The sequence below is a fragment of the Thermobia domestica genome, chromosome 5 (assembly GCF_964235325.1).
Source record: "Thermobia domestica chromosome 5, izTheDome1.hap1.1, whole genome shotgun sequence".
Classification (NCBI taxonomy): domain Eukaryota; kingdom Metazoa; phylum Arthropoda; class Insecta; order Zygentoma; family Lepismatidae; genus Thermobia; species Thermobia domestica.
This window is the reverse complement of record NC_137458.1, coordinates 203850561-203864923: the sequence shown is the minus strand read 5'-3', so window position 1 is coordinate 203864923 and position 14363 is coordinate 203850561. Positions and strand designations below refer to the sequence as shown.

The 14363-nt window shown below is 35.7% G+C and overlaps 1 protein-coding gene across 3 annotated transcripts in view; it reads left to right on the top strand.

Moving 5' to 3' along the window:
* LOC145686353 (SH3 domain-binding glutamic acid-rich protein homolog) overlaps positions 1-14363 on the top strand; it is a 56022-nt gene that overhangs the window by 1358 nt on the left and 40301 nt on the right. The window lies entirely within an intron of this gene.

The following is a 14363-nucleotide window of genomic DNA, read 5'->3' as shown; positions in this document are numbered from 1 at the left end:
AAGCTATTTACTTTAAGACGCAATAACCAAGACTCCTTAACGTCTGTGCTACTCGCCTGTCTCCGCTGTCAAGGTTCTAGAACACCCCCCCCCCCTTCGCATTAAGCTGTGATAAAGACAGAAAACAATGTGCCCTACGGGGCGCTAACCCGCCTTTACTCGCCGACTCTCGCTCGGCAATACTATATGAATTAAATATTAAACTTTTGTACAGAAAGGATCCAACCTAGCTACTAATCTATATAGGGGGACCTGTGTTCTAGAACCTTCCCGTCTCCGCTCGTTATTGTTTCACTCTAGCCCTAATACTTCTCGGTAGGCCTTTACACAAATCCGCTTGTGTAAATGCTTAGTAAAAGTGAGAAGTTTGCTAATAGAACAAAGCTGTTAGTCAGGGTTGGCTGGTTTAAACCATGTTTTAAACCTTTGTTTAAACCAGCTGTTTTTTTTTTTTTTTTTAATATATATAATTAAATTGTGTGAACTTCATGGTGACGTTTCCACATATCAAACCATCTGCATTAGTTTTATCTCCTTTTCACCTTTTAATCAAGGTGTCCCATGTTCAATTCTCGATCGAACCATAACCCTTCTTTCATGTGTACACCAAGTAGCTGTTTGGATGTCACTTTAAAGCGAAAGTAGTCTTTATAACCTCGGTACTACATAAAGATGTTAAACCTAAACATACGAAACAAAGCCAAAGTGTAAGTTTTTGCTTGCCTGAATGCTTGTTGCTTTATAAAGAAGCAAAGTTGCCTAAATGTATTGATAGACATTGGCAAAATTTATCGACTGCCTACGTATCTTCCAACATTAGCTTGGATTGGACTTCGTTTTAATTTTATTGAATGATATCTACATACTAAATTTGGAATTTAATACCTCAGTTTTAGCGTACTGATTATAATACGTTGACCTTAGATCTTACATGCACAGCAATAACAGGATTTGCTTTGCATTTAAAGTAATAACAGGATTTTCCCAATGGCTAACGCGGGAGTTTCCTGATTTATATGTAATTCTGTATAATGGTTTCACTTGTGCAACTTTTTTTTTTTTTTTTGTCCTGAAATGACGCTTGACAATTATATTAACAAGTATGTAAAGATCAGTACAACGTATTTTTTATCAGGAGTCCTTCGTGAGTGAGTCGGCAGACTCATTGCATTTGTGGCCAATTAGTCCCGGTTTTGAGTCCAAATGGAGGACAATTTCTCTGGGATGTAAGCCGGGAAGCTGTTTGGATCCCGCTTTAAGCTTATAAGATACCTTCCAGCATAACCCTGTCGTTGCATAATAACAGCAAGGCGAAACAAACTTATTTCTGTCCATATGTAATATAAATACATAGAGAAACTTATTTAAACCGAAAAAACCTGGTTTAAACAAACAAACAAAAAAATAAAAAAGGGGGCTTTTGGTTTTTTCAATAAAAACCATGGTTTTTTGCCAACCCTCTTGTTAGTGCATTATAATCATGTTCTTGGTAAAGTAATGACTAAGGGTAGAACAACAGCCAAAGTTTAAGACTGGATCTATTATACCAGAAATCAGGGTTGGCTGGTTTAAACCAAAAAGCGAAAAATGTCCGTAAAAGTGTAACTATTGGTAAAATCTTGAACACATATTTGTGGGTTATCACGTTTCACTCCATATATTATTCGTACTATATTCAGACCTAAATTCCCCATTCTTTACTCAAAGAGATTATATTACAAAAGCAACTTTTTATGTAACTTTATGGATGTTTATTTTGTGATTTTTTAATAGTTTGTTATTATTGTTATGCAACAAAAGAAAAATTCTAAACATTGTTTCGTTTTAATAATGTTTACTATTGATAAAATACATCGAAATGTCATACTTTTTTGGGGAGGGGGGTCATACAAGCCCCACTGAAGGCAATTATTGAAATATCAAGAATCTTTGGTAACTATTTATGTACAAATGGGTCAGAGCCAAAGTGGACTCAAATAATTCGTATCTTTATTCACTTTTCTTATTGATATGCAAAGTAAGTCGTTATATTTCTTTAACTTAGACTAATAAAAGTCGTAGTGAACTGACTTGGACTAAATTAGTTCTTCTGTACTCTGTAGTACTTGTCCATATGTAATTCTGTATAATGGTTCCACTTGTGCAATTGTTTATCTTTTTGTCCTAATGACTTTTGACGATTATATTAACAAATATGTAAAGATCAGTCAATGTATTTTTATCAGGAGTCCTTTGTGAGTGAGTAGGCAGACGTATCGCATTTGTGGCCAATTAAAGCGTTTTTCACAGTCCTTTGCACCCTTCAAAAACAAACCGCGTAACTTGATGTTGTATCACTGCGCGCACGAGTATTTGCTGATTGGTGAAGAGGACATTGTTTCGTCTGTTTCCCGCAATATTTCTGCTGCAGTACGTGCATGTATTTCTGCTACTGCGATGTGCATTACTCGTCTCACTCTCACACCATTGCCGTGATATAGGGCAGAATACCTAATACTTTCCTTTAAGAGCAAGTGAACATTGTTATTTTTCTCCAAACTGTAATTATAGATGAAATTACAATGAGTTATGTCAAATTATCAACTGAAAGATAAAGATATGGTGCTGGTATGTAACAGCAAGCATATTTATCATTATGAGAGATTATTTGTTTTTCATCTATTACCTAAATCATTACGCATATCCATGAAAAACAGATAGTACTTTCCCCCCTTATGTTCAATTTATTGATGTGCTTTCTTACATTGTATAGCATGCGAATGTACAAATAGTAATTTCAGTACTACAAAGTAAGTAAACAAATGTTCTATGAGAACATGAAAATTAGCTATTATAGGTCTTAATTTTCTTCAAGTGAATTAAACAACGTTGATATTGTTTGATAAAGTATTTGCTTTTCTTCTGCACTTACGGGTTTGCCTTGTTTATGTTTAACAGAATAACTCGGAGCAGCAGGTAACCTGCTGGCTTCCTTGGGCGACATCTTTAAATTGTGGCGCGCACTTCGCTTGTTTCGTCATTTGTTGTAACAGTTTTCTCTTACAAGTTCGATTTTGGTTCAAGATTTCGATCCCATATAGATACATACTTTGAGCCGGATCCTAAATATTCTTACTGTGCCTTAACAATACATTAATTACAATAATATATTGCATTTGTTGTGTACTATTTGCTCATGGAAGAATAAACTGTTATTAGTCTCATTTTCAATGTTGCTAACTCATAGTTATTTTTCAGTTTTTCACAAAGAATGGTTGTCAAACAGTTGTGTCATTTCATGAAAATGGGCTAAGAAAATGGAAAAGAGAAATCAAGTGTACTGGCTGTTCTTATTGAAGATAATAAGTTCCTTATAGTATTTCAGATCTTTGTTTGACCTTTCATTAGAGATGAGAAAATAGTCAATTAAAAAAAAGAAAGAGAGAGTGAGGGGGATGGAGAGAAGTTAAAGAGGATAAAACCTGTTTTAGTGATTCATTACGAAGTAAAATGAGGCTAATTTTTTCAGTTATAAATTGTATATCGCCTTTTTAAAATGCGATCAGAATAAATGACCATTTAAAAGATGAAAAAATCGAATATTCGGTGCCAGAAATGAAATAATGTACAAAGGAATCTTCAACATTTAAGAATTGTATAATATTGGATAGGAATGATCATAACTTTTGTCTTATTTTTTTCTGGCTGCAGTGAAACTAAGAGGAGGTACTATATGCATGTTAAATAATGTGTCTTTATTCCTATGTAGAATCTAAAACGTTTCTTGGAATTTGTTGAATAAGACGTCGATAGAGTTTTCATACTCTCATGATTGATATTAGTTTATGGCGTAACTTTTCTGTTAGATATGAAATGAAAGGATAAGTCACGAAGATTCAAAATATATTTTAAATATATTTTATTACATATAACAAAGGAAATAAAATAAATTCTCTATTCAATAAATAAGTAAACTCAGTAGTTTTCAACTTCTAGTAGAATTAACAATTGCTTGTTCCAAACACTCGCTCGATTGTAATGGAAACGTACAAGGAGCTCAATTTTCAAATAAAATGAAATGAAATCTTTTGTGTTACGTCCAACGATTATGCAGACTAGGCTAAAGGAGACGGTGATAATGAAAACATGGATGAAATGGTGGAATGAAGAAAGTGGGAGGAAACTGAAGAACCTAGCAGAAACCCACACACACGGTGTTTTTCCACCACAAGGTTCACTTGGCGCGAGCTGGGATCGAACCAGGAACCCCATGTGCCAGAGGTGAACGCTCTACCACCGAGTGACCGCAGCCTCCCAAGGGCTCAATTCTGAATGGAAGTCGTGAGTACAACTGCACATGTTTCTAGATCTGATAATTAATTCCTTTGTGGCTATATGATCCGCGTACTCGTCATTGGGCAGGAGACCCGCGTTCGATTTCCGGAGGAAATTTATGTAGTTCGGATCGCTCGTTCGGCTGTAGGTCCAAATCTCATAGAACCTTGTTGTTGAAGGGGACGATAAGCTTTAATCCATCCATCCAACCATAGATCTGCTAGTAGGGCCACTAAGTCATCATGTAATAGTGGCTCTGAATCCTAACATTTTAGGTAGATTCTCAGCTAGAGGAAACGTTAGGAGTGGGTTTAGTAAATTTTAGTTGTAATTTACACTGGTAGAAGAAATTCAACGTTCTATCCTTCTTCCTCCTGGTGCGTGTCTGCGTTTACATAGTAGTTCAAAGATTCACGAGATCAGTGCGTACGCCACTGCAAATGAGAGAAAATGGTTCCTGATTCTCCTATCACAAGCCCATGCCATTTCATTTTTAATCTCATTGTTTTCTCCCCTTCAGTTTGTTTATTCATTTCTTAGCACAAAATTGCATATAACATTTTTGTTTAATTATTTGGCAACATTTCTGCACTGCAGTCTGCATTGTTTACAAGGGGTGCAAAGCTTCGTGAAAATCAGATTAGTCCCGGTTTCGAGTTCAAATGGAGGACAATTTCTCTTGGATGTAAGCCGAGAAGCAGTTTGGATTCCGCTTTAAGCTTATGTGACCCCTTCCAGCATAACCCGGTTGTTGCATACTAACACCAAGGCGAAACAAACTTATTTCTGTCCATATGTGTTATAAATACATACAGCAAATTATTTAAACCAAAAAAACCTGGATTCAACACAAAAAAAAAAATAATAATAATAATAATAATAATAATAAAATAAAAATAAAAAGTTTAAACCAAAAAACCATGGTTTTTGCCAACCCTATAAGTAAGTAAGTGTAAAGGAAATCTACTGGATAAACAATGTTCTCAAATGTGGGGTCACTAATGTGAGGAATGAAATATTTTGCGTTTTTCCATAATTGTATTGAAATCTGGAATAAGTTTTGTCACCATCAATCTGAGGTCCGAGTCCGATTCCACATTAAGACGATTTTGCTTTAAGGTTTTAAGACTGCAAAGAGCAGAAAAGGTCTGCTCACATAAGTAAGTGGTAGAGAAAGGCATCAAATCTTGCGATGCCTTTTTAGACAACTCTTCATACCCACAGCGCACACGCACCCAAAAGCTACAAGTTCATTTTCTTTGAAAACTTTTTTCCATGAGGTATCACAGGATTGTTCCAATGGCTGCTCTTGTTCTGTACTAGAGAGATTCATACCTTGTTATGTCATGGATTTCTTCATTAGTGAAAGGATCTTCAATCCAACCATTACCACATTGTGGGACAGGGAAATATTCTCCAAAACTTACAGCTAATGCTCTCAAGTGTCTTACGAGTGTTTTGTGCATTGCATCAGAGTGTTTTTCACCTGAAGAATCAATGAAATCCTTGAGCACTGGAAATGATGAATAGTTATTGTTTTGTACTCGTACTGCCCACAGCTGCAGTTTCTTAATCTTAAAAAAATACGTTTTGCATAACAGCTGTGATTTTCCATTTTATTACAACACTTTTCAATATTTAGGCGTCGCGGTCCCCCTGGCTAGATCCCGCTGACCCCGCTTTGAGAACCACTGCTTTAGACCATGGGATCGATTTCAAGATTGCCAACAGTTTTACTAAAGTAGTGATGTAAAACGAACGAATATTTGTTTTGCATACAGTAAACACACTTTGAGTAATATACGAACGTCTGCACGTTTAAAGATTCAATGCTCACGATGTCAAAGTATGTGTGTGTTAATGCGCTTTGGAAGAAAAGAAAAAAAAAACTAAATGTTCACATGTAGAATATGTGTAAAACAAATTAGTAAAATTCATAGAATAGCACTTTCTACTTGTGATTTTCCTGGTTTCAGACAGGTTTTTCGTCTACTTGTACTTTGTATTGCACAAAACACTCTTTTTCGATAATAATTTCATAATACAGAGTTCCTTTGTTAAACTAGATGGGGAAGGAAATTCGGCTTTGATATCTAACCGTCATTAGGTCTAGGAGACATCTTTTAGCGTAAAACAGATTCTACAGTCCTTGGTAAAAGAGAATCATGGAACCGTCGAACGGTTACAACTGATTAAGGGGAAGTCCACATAACTTACCTCAGCCAACTGAAATACACAAACCAATGCATGCTTGATGATTCAACCTATTTCGAATCTAACTCGACTTCCTAGAGGGCCGCGGTGGCTTACTGGTAGAGTTTTCACCTCTGGTGCATGGGGTCCTTGGTTCGATCCCACCTAGCGCCAAGTGAACTTTGTGGTGGACAAACACCGTGTGCGTGGGTTTTCTCGGAGTTCTCCCGTTTCCTCCCACTTTCTTCATTCCACCATTTCATTCAATACTCATCGCCACAGTCTCCTTTAGCCTAGCAGACATAACCGTGGGACGTAAAACTTAAAGATTTCTTTTCATTTTCATTTCTAACTCGGCTTCCGGCTGAGTGAGCTCTCGCAGTTGCGTTCATACGCTAACGTGTTTGCAAAGTAGGATATTAAGGAAAGGAAGATGGGTTGTTTTATTTTATTTTATTTTTTGCGTAATTGTACTGCAATTTTTTTAAAAAAAAATCTGTTTTATTGTGCGTGTTTCTGATGGGCATTGTAAAATAAATTTGTATATTTACAAATTTGTTCTGTATTCTTAATTGTTTTCATTCTTGAAATAACAAATGCTATCAATATTGTCGTTTTTATACTTTGTCGTTCACGTAATTTTATTTCACTCGAGTGCTCTTGCAACTTTAATGGAACAAATCATGCTTATATAATGCATTATATCACTTCTATGGCTAGCGACTGTAATTCATCATGAGAGCACGGTGATTCAATGGGTGATATCAATAAAACGGAGAAGTTACTCATTATTCCCAATTTTGTAGTAGTTACTCGCATTGGTATCAATAAAAAGAGAACTGAGCACTACTCGTCTTGGCTGACCTCGGAGAAGCCCCGTCCTTTTGAAGTGACCACACCTCTATTCTCGAGCCGAGTAACTACTCCGCGTTTGATATCAATAAAAATCAAAGACTCCTCTGTGATGCTAGTAACTTCTCCAAATTTGTGGAGCAAGATAAATAGGTGACTCCGTGTTAAATATGGCAGTGTATATGATTGTTTTGCTACGTAGAAAAACTACATAGAAATGTTGCAAATGGAGATTACAAAAATCATTATAGGTTCATGAAAGAAAATGTAGAGTGGTTAGCACAACATTTTTTTTAGGAGAATCTACCTAAATTTGGGGTGGTGCTCTACGTAATGACGAAAAGATGCGGGTTTTCTTGCGTTACGTGAGTGATTCGGGATTCCAGGTCGGAATGTCAGGGGGATTCTGGTGTTGCTCAAAGTAATGTATTTATGACTACTACAAGTGTAATGGATGCGATTATTGCCAAATCTGAAAATTGATTGTTTCCGGAAGTGTGCGTAATATGCAAATAGCAAAGGTAGAGTGGCAAGAACAATATACATTTCCGGATGCTATCGGAGCACTTGACTATACACACTTGGCAATAAAGAAACCTAGTATTTTGGAGACGAATACGCTAATAGGAAGAGCTCCTTTGTGGCTAAGCGGTTAGCGTACACGCTTTCGGCATGAGAGACCCGCGTTCGATTCCCGGAGGGAGCTCATGTGGTTCGGATTTCACGTTAATCAGTGGGTCCCGTCTCATATAGCCTCGCTACTGAAAAGGACGTTAAACTCAAAATCAACTCAACTCAACGTTGATAGGAAGGGTGTATACATGAGAATGTATTTTTTTATGCCAAGGCGAAAGGGGATACGTATAGTGTGGAAAACGCAATCGGATGGACGTGCTTTATGATGTGACTGGCTGGACTTTTTTTAAAAAAGGAAACAAAGGTGCCAAGTGTCTGATTTCGTTTTTAAAGCCAAACAATCTAGAAAGACCTTGGACAACACGTGATATGCGCTTGTCGTGTTAATCTTGATATTGCTGGATTCGAATCAACATCCATCAGGTCCAATAGGTTCGTTCTCATGGTTTCAGTGTTACTTTTTTGTTTCCTTATTTTTTTTTTTTTTTTTTTTTTTTTTTTGTTATATTTTTGTTTTATTCTCGCTCGAATATTAAAGATTCCCTTTTGGATTTCTGTCTCAGTCGTAGATGTACTTGATATTTCGTTGCATTTCACTGTAATTGCCTTCAAAGCTTCGGCTTTCCTTCGTTTACTTTCTGGTAACTGTGACTTTGAAAATAACACTGGAAACTCTTTTATAATATCCACAAATGCACTTCGATTGAAACTGTCGTTTCTACTTGCCCGTTTCATGGCGTTTAGGATACTACGCCATAGATGAAAAACAACGAAATGACCGCGCGACGGATGAGAGAAATGAGTAATCACTTCTTTTATTGATACGACTCACTACTACGCGCAGAGGAAACGCGAGTGAACGTTCATAAATCTGGAGCAGTCGAGACCTGAGTAGTGGTTTGTTTTATTGATACGAAATTGAGGGAGGAGATTACTCCAGGTGTAGTTACTCCGATTCTCGAGCAGGACTTCTCAGGAGTAGTTACTTATTTTTATTGATATCACCCAATGGCATAGCACTCCTTTTGGTGCGAGGAATTCTTTTTTCGATCCTGGGCCACATGAGTTTGTGGTGAACAGCAATTTGTCCATGAATTCTGCCGTTTTCTCCTACATTCTCATTCCACCCATTCTTTCAAAATCATTTAATTATCAGAATCACATTTTTTTTATTAATCATCTGACTCCTTTAGCTTATTATCGTAGGCCGTAAAACTAGAATTTCCGTTATCGTATTTTATCAAATCACACACCCTCTATATACACCATTCATTGCATTTGGCTGGTGATGCGTGTGCCATCTCTGTCGATAATATGAGTCACTAATCAGATGTTTTACTTGCCGTGTTCTGCGCTTTACTTCAGTAAGATTCATCTCATAAAATTTGTTCAAATACAAATCTCGTTTGTTGTGGCTTATCTGTTATGTATTTTTTTTAAATCTTTCTCAAATTAATTAATTAATCATCGTTAATTTATATCAATTCCTAAATTAAATCTTTAATTTAATATAGCGTGGGCACACCCTGTAAGCTAAAGGACAAGGATCATACAAGTGAGTGGTAATGAAAGAATAAATGGAACGAGGAAGTAAAGGGAAACGGGGAAAACGAGGACAAGTAACAAGTACGCATTTTTCTTTTTAAATCAAGGTTAGGTGAGCTGAAATGGAGCCAAGAACCTTGACATTACAGGTGGATATTGTGCCAAGATCCCATTCCCTTTAGTAATTCAGGAAGAATTGATAAATTGGGGATGATCTGAAATATTTGGTAGAAAATAGCAAGGATAATAGCAAAGATATTAAATAGCAAGGAAAATTGGTTTTATGAGGTTACGAATTTTCCTGAAGTCTTACGTTGTTAATTAATCTAATGAGTTTGAGTTTGTACTACAGTTTGAGTATGGTACATCCTGAGTAGTGCAGAAGGGGTATCAATTTTTATAGAAAATATTGAAGATAAATCATTGCAGAACTCTTCGTCCGCGTTAGACCGTGTCTCAGACATATTAAGGATCAATAAATGCAGCCTTTTTGAAAGAAGTTTCAATAGTTAAAGGATGTACGTTGAGCTATCAAGTTGTATAAGGGAAAGTCCATTTCAATTAAGGCAGAGCATATGCCACCATCACCTCCGATATTGTTCAAACTTTTTTTTTAAATTTACATTATGTGTGTTTTTAAGAGATCCACATTTTTTATTTTTGTCGAAGAATTTTCTCGCCAAATAACTTGCCATCAAAGACTGCTAGTACAAATCATGAATTGAATCCAACATTGAAAATAATCAACTTCGGAGCCCCAGTATTCAGCTTTGGATACTGACAGAATTATAATTATTGTTGTGGTATGGACACTTATCCAAAATATAATTGCGCGCCTGAATTTTTCATAGTCCCTTAAAATTGTGAGTTTAGCAACAACGCGCTCGAAGTTTTAGGAGGGGAAGTCGTAAGAAAGAAAGAAAAGAATTAGCAGTGAAACTTTCCCAACACGCCTTTTTTGCTATTTGAACTATTCAGGTCCTTTTCCGTTATTTAATGAACGTTAGTTCAGAGCAAAATAGTAGCAGAATAGCAAATGCAGGAACTGTTTAGTTAAAGAAAACACACACATACGCTTTTTAACTCAAAGAAAATCATTTCAAAAAGAAGAGGATTTTCAGGAGTTCACTTTCTGTCAATACAACTGAAAGGTAGTTCTACAGTTTTTGATAGCCGTGTGTGTTTAGTTCTGTCTGTCGATTGGAATTCAGAAACTTGTGAGACTGATTCTAATCCCACTGGCTGCTTTTGTTTATTTAAAAGAAAAATCCGCTGTTCTTAGTTTACAGTTTCTGATTTTAGGATTCATTTATATATATATATATTTTTTTTCTCCAAGAGAATCACACTTTAGAAAGTCGCCAACTGATTATTGTCTGTATCTGACGATTTCATAAATACCCAGGAAATGGAAAATTTGATTTTTTTTTAAAGTTACATAGATGCTACTAAAATAGGTTAACGAATTTATTTTACCCAGTGTGCATATTTACGGGGTAATGCTGGAGATTTCATTCTCACAAAAATGTGTGCTCCCTTGAAGAAGAAAATTTACATCGCAGACGCGGTAAACTTTTCCTCCTTGTAGAATATTTTCCAATCGTCATGAAGATAGGGACGGGGAGCAACTTTTATTTTGTAGGCGAAAGTACTATAATTAAAAAGAAATCTTGTTAAGGAGATTGGTTTACCAAAACTCCGTTATATTTACCCTGTCTCTGTGTCTGTCCATCCGCAAGACGAAAACATCTTAAGGATTACTTGATAACTCACCATCAAATTTGTTCAATATGTAGCAAGTCAAAAGTTAGGAATATATATAATATGTGATGGCTGGGCGCATATGAATGAATTCATTCTCCCTGGAAAAAATATATAATTTGCACACTGATTCTCCTTCATTTGCTCCAAGTACTCGGGTGTTACGCCAAACAACTGATCTTCCAGTGAGTTCTTATTTATTTATTTATTTATTTATTTTTCGTTTCAGTCCCACAGTCATTGCTGCTACCCTGATTTTATTTAAGTCAGTATGTCGTGAATTTTGTGCCGGTATTCCCTGGTGCTTCTTGATAAGTTTCAATAGACTCATCGAATTATTTATGCCATTACAAACTTACAGTTAATATTTTTGACACAAAGAACTTGTTAATTATAACTATTGTTGCCTTATTTTTAAAATTTAAACCAAACCGACCCATACCATATCCTAGGTAGACCTATGTTCTGACTTAGAATCTTAGCACATTTGCCAAGGACGCCGGTATTCTTGGTACACTGTCCAAGGACTGTGTAGAGATATGTAATATACTAAAATAAGGAATCGATTTTATTTTTAAGTCGCCACGAAACGAAATCGTTTGCAGTTCTTGACGGAGGAAGAGCTGGTGCCAAATATTGAATTACGTGCATCTGTGGATATTGTTTTGCAGGGCTTGAAAGATTATAATTTTACTAGATAGAGTCGTCCTGTGGGTGGAGAAGGGGGCATTTACCTGAGACCCCTCGCTACATGAGTCCGACTTCTTAGGAAGAGATACTCTTTCTGATTCCTTTTTGGAAATAAAAATATTTAGAGATGAACCATTATTTTCTAAGGCACTTTTACAAGTGTCGCCACTAATATCGCGAATCACTCATAAAGTTAACTTAAGCTTCGTCAGAGATAACTATGATGCATTTAAACTTTAGCACTGCGAAAATTTGTTAGAAAATTCATCTGTACTAGATAAGAATTTATAGATTATTGAACTCTAAATCTGGTTGTCCTATGTTCAATAAAATAGAACCCTGCGTATAAGAGGGTTTTCATAAGTGAATTTACCGACAACTTATTATGTTACGTTAAGACTGGAGCGATCGGTCCAATAATTGTCCCACTGAATGCTACAGAGCTGATTACTGATTATGACTACTACTAGAAGTTCCTTTCCTTTAACGGTAGGCAATCTTAGATCAAATAAACAAGTGGCAATAGTGTTAATGGAAATAACTAATCGATTCTTTAGAAATCCCTTATACGTTGAAATTAAATATTTTCAACTCCAATTAGTACTATTAACTGACAACTTAATTATTGTTCAGTTCCTTTTTCTTTTTCTTTTAATGAACAAGTGGATTGTGTTGCGTATTGCGAAATAACGTTAGATTTCTAAACTATGGGTTTAATATTAGAACCTAAAGTGATAGATCTATAGCTTCTGGTTACAATAGAGGAATAAGGTCGAAGATGGAACCTGGTCTTTACACGCTGAATTCATATGAAAGAATTTTCTCTATCCGTTAAAATTTTTGATCCAAGAGGATCAGAATTCAAACCGGAAGGCAGGGTGAAAAAAAACATATTTAAAAAAATCATTTTTGTTGATTTTTTTTTAAATCGATTTTTTTTATTTAAATCAAATCTTTCTCCTCGTATAATACAAGTCGCGAACTGAAGAAAAAACATTAGGAATTAGTATTAAATCTTAATTATGCCATTTAAGTGAAAGTATTTGGGTTAAATTTTGAATTAATCCCCAATCGTTAACCTATTTCAATCCCAAACAATGTTTCTTCAGCATTAAGGAAAAAGTACAGCAACATTTATCAACATGACACTTTTCTTTTCACGAAAGTTACTGATATTTCGCAGGGACATATTTAAAAAAAAATCGGAACTAGCTAGCGGCACGAAATACATATAAAGTATGTAAATTCCGCCTAAAATTAAGTAACTAACTCTATGGCCTATGGAACCCGGAGCTCCAATGCCACATTTGCAAAAGCTCTCCATTGACTTCTATCCTTAACCAATTGGATCCAGTTTCTACTGTGTATTCCTATTTCTGCGAGATGCATCTTAATATTGTCCTCCCATCTGCGCCTAGGTCTTCCTAATGATCTTTTTCTGATTTGTTTTCCAGTTAAGACTTTGAAAGCGTTCCTACTTCCTTCCTTCCTGGCTACATGACCTGCCCACCTGAATCTCCTAGACTTGATGACCATAACAATGTTTGGTAAACCGTATAAATTATGTAGTTCCTCGTTATGAAGTTTCCGCCATTCCCCATTCTTGTTCCTCTTGGGTCCGAATATTCGTCTCAGGATCTTGTTCTCAAATACTTTGTCTATGCTCTTCCCTCATAGTAAGCGACCATGTTTCGCAACCATACAGAGCGACAGGCATGATTATCATTTTATATATTTTAAGCTTTAAATTTCTCGACAAAATTCACGACGACAAGAGATTTTGAACCGAATAGTAACAAGAATTCCCTGCTTTTAGTCGACATTTAAGTTCTTCGTAAATATGGTTTAGGTCTGTTAATATTGATCCTAGATATTTGAAAGTATCCACTTTATCAAAAGTATTATTCGATATTTTAATGCATCCAAAATTAGCCGTATTATGATCCCGAGTAACTTCTATATATTTAGTACATAAGTTTCGCTTAGTTTTATTTATTTATTTATTTATTTTTTAAGAAGAGGGGATCGGACCCCTCTAAATGCGCTCCTATTATCTGGAAACAAACAAATAGACATGGACACAAGAGAATTTTCGCCTTAAATGTCCATAGTGATTTCCCCGTTGGAATAGTTAACGATTTAAAAACCGTATATTACGAAGAGAAGAAAGCAGGATTCACCCGTTATCCGTTCAAAACGGGATTTTCCCTAAGGAGTTGATATACCAAGTTTTATCTTCCTAACGTGGCGAGCTCGTGAGATACTTTATTATTATTATTATTATTATTATTATTATTATTATTATTATTATTACATAAATATTGAATCCCTTCTACCATCCTTTCCCCCAAGGATGCGTCATTAAATCAAAG